General features: G+C 42.2%; 1 pseudogene; it reads right to left on the bottom strand.

Annotated features, from left to right (window-relative positions):
- The window catches only part of LOC140931692 (uncharacterized), an 8,542-nt pseudogene extending 6,006 nt beyond the window's left edge, over positions 1–2,536 (bottom strand).
- Positions 2,537–2,790: the final 254 nt, after the last annotated feature.

Raw genomic sequence — 2,790 nt, 5'->3', positions numbered from 1 at the left:
TGAAGAGGCAGATACGAGAATAGTACTGCATGCCCGAGACGCAGCAGCAAGAGGGTACAAGCAAGTCAACATTTTGTGTCGTAATACGGACGTTCTTCCTCCTTTTGGCACACCGAGAGCAGCTTTGTCAAGAGAGATGGATTTTTGCGGGTACATGAAGACAAAGGCGTTACATACCAGTTCACAGAATCCCGCTTTCCGAGGAGAAGAGGAAGTCGCGTCTGGCATTTCATGCCATTACTGGCTGTGATATGACAAGCCAGTTCTATGGTAATAATAATAATAATTATAATAATAATAATAATAATGATAAAATATTTATATAGCGCCTATATGGTGTGGGAAAGGCATAGGCATGGAAAGTCTTCGAAGATGCACCTGACCTCTTGGAACACCTTAGAGAAGAAAGCCAAATCAGTGCTGACGTTCTTGCCAAAGCTAAAGCCTTTGTATGCAAACTCTACAATCCGGGAACACAAGAGGTGGAAATCAACAAAGAAAGAGCAGACCATGGTATGGAATAAAGCGCTGGAAGCATGTCCTTCTCTCCCAAAGCCTGAAGACAGCGGATGGTACTACAGTGAAGGCCTTCTGAAGCCAAAGTTAATGACACGAGAATAAATGTTAGCGGCGTGTTTGCAGTTAGCATACTGTGGGTGCTCCCGAGAAGGCGGATGCTGTGTAAACCGACGCTGCATTTGCGTTCAACTATCTCTTTGCTGCTCCAAGGCATGTAAATGTGGCGACAGGTGCAGAAACGACAGGAAAACTGCAGCAGAGGCGAATGAAGCATGACCTATAACCTTAACAAGGTGGAAGTCACATGGTGGTCTTGTGTAGCATAAGATACTTTGCTTATGGTTTATAAGCTTGTATTTCTGGCTTAAACCGTGCGGCTAAGTAGAAGAAAGTTCAGTCTTTTTACATGAAAAATCCTAACTCATGGGAAATGTTACATACCAGTAGGTTGGAAACGCTATAGAATGACTGAAAATTGAATGATTTCATTACATCACGTCACCCATCATAGCTGACCACCTATTGCATTTTTTTTTGTTTTTATTGTTGGATGTGTAAATCGAAATGAGAAACGTCAGTTAGTTGAAAACTATATTAAAGGAAAGTGTGAATAGAAATCTTTTATGCTTTAAAATCGATTTTATTGGAAAGTCACGTGACTTTTCATAACTGATCACGAGATGCATTTTATCTCCCACACTACTGTCTATCGAGCTCTAAACGTCAAGTAGCAAAGATTCAGCTATTTCCCTATAGTAGTGTGCACTTTTTATTGGGTTTATATAAATGTGACAGTTCAGCCTCGTTTTCATGCTGCAGGAGCGAGGGCCTAGACAAAAAACCCGCTTAATGACAGATATCATAACATTTGGAGTGGGCAACAGCACAATTCTTAATCAGGATGGCAAGACGAAGATTTTAAGCTATGTTGCCTGCTTCTACTCTAAATGTTTAGCGAAAATCGTTTTTTGGCGAGCTGCCTCCTGACTATTCTCTCTGTTTCACTAACTTGGGCAATGGCAAGGAAGCCGTGTAGGGAAATTCCACGCTTCCCATACCAGTCTCTGGATTTCTTGCGTTCTAACACCTAACTCCCATTTCATTTTGTAGTCGACAGCTACAACAGCCTCACCAGCCTGCAGGTTGTCCAGAAAGTACTTATAGTACTCTCCTTGATGACGTGTCTGTAACAGATGTGCTGTGTATTGAGTATGAACTTGCTTAGATCATCCACTTCTTTCCTTAGGCAATCTTGTTCACTTGCACTTGGCAACAGCATCTGCACTTGCTTGTAAACATCATAAATGCCGCAAGCATCTGGGCAAAACCTGTCATGAGGATGCGAACAGGAGGCAAATGCATTGGTCATGCAGAGCTCTAAGCATGGAGAATGCCTCTGCACCTGGTAGGCAAACTGGGTCTTCATGAAGCGTTGGTGCTGCAACAGTTTTTTCCTCAAATCCTTAACATACACCATTGTTGCTCTTTCGACACTGCCAAGCAAAGTCATAAACTTCTCAAAATTTGAATGTCCAAACTCATCACAGAGATTGCAAAGCCCTGCAAGCATGGTGTGGTAGCGGAAATTGGGTGGAAGGTGTGTGAAAATAAAAGTGCGGTTCGTGCCACTGTGGAATTCCAGGAGATACTGGTTGACAATCTCTTTAACATTGTCCTTCCAATACCTGACAGGTGTTTCCTGGCCGTCTGTTATTACACTTCTGCAGGAAGAAGGCCTTGAAACACTCTCTCTGTTGAAAAATTTAGAGAGTTCCATCAGCACATCAGGACTGACACATTGTCTTGTAAATTTGAATTTTGCTGGAGGGGTTCCACCACGGCCAAACAAAATACAATGGACCTTTGTCGCCGCTACTGTCTTTGAAGAACATTGACACAATTCTTGCAACATGCTGTACGGATAGTCCATGGCGACAATGGACAAAAGTCTTCGCCTCTCATCTGCATAACAAGTTAGTCTGCCAATGGAATTTGCAGCACTAACCCTGTTCTTGAAGTGCTCTGGCGTTTTTCACCTGTGAGAGTAACAAGTGAATTCTTAAGTGAATTACCAATGCAAATCTTGCCTGTTTGTTTTAAGAACCTCCTTCTCGCTTCTCTTTTCTGTTCTTTGTCCATGCAAGCTCTATACTCTTTTACAAGAGATTGCATGGTCGGGTTATTGCAAATGTCTTGATTGTCCACATTAAGCCCAAATACTGAACGGAAATTCTTGTTTTGAAGTAATTCATTAATAGATCCTGACATATC

The sequence above is a fragment of the Porites lutea genome, chromosome 3, assembly GCF_958299795.1.
Source record: "Porites lutea chromosome 3, jaPorLute2.1, whole genome shotgun sequence".
NCBI classification, from domain to species: Eukaryota; Metazoa; Cnidaria; class Anthozoa; order Scleractinia; family Poritidae; genus Porites; species Porites lutea.
The sequence above is the reverse complement of the archived record's forward strand: the minus strand, read 5'-3'. Positions and strand labels throughout refer to the sequence as shown.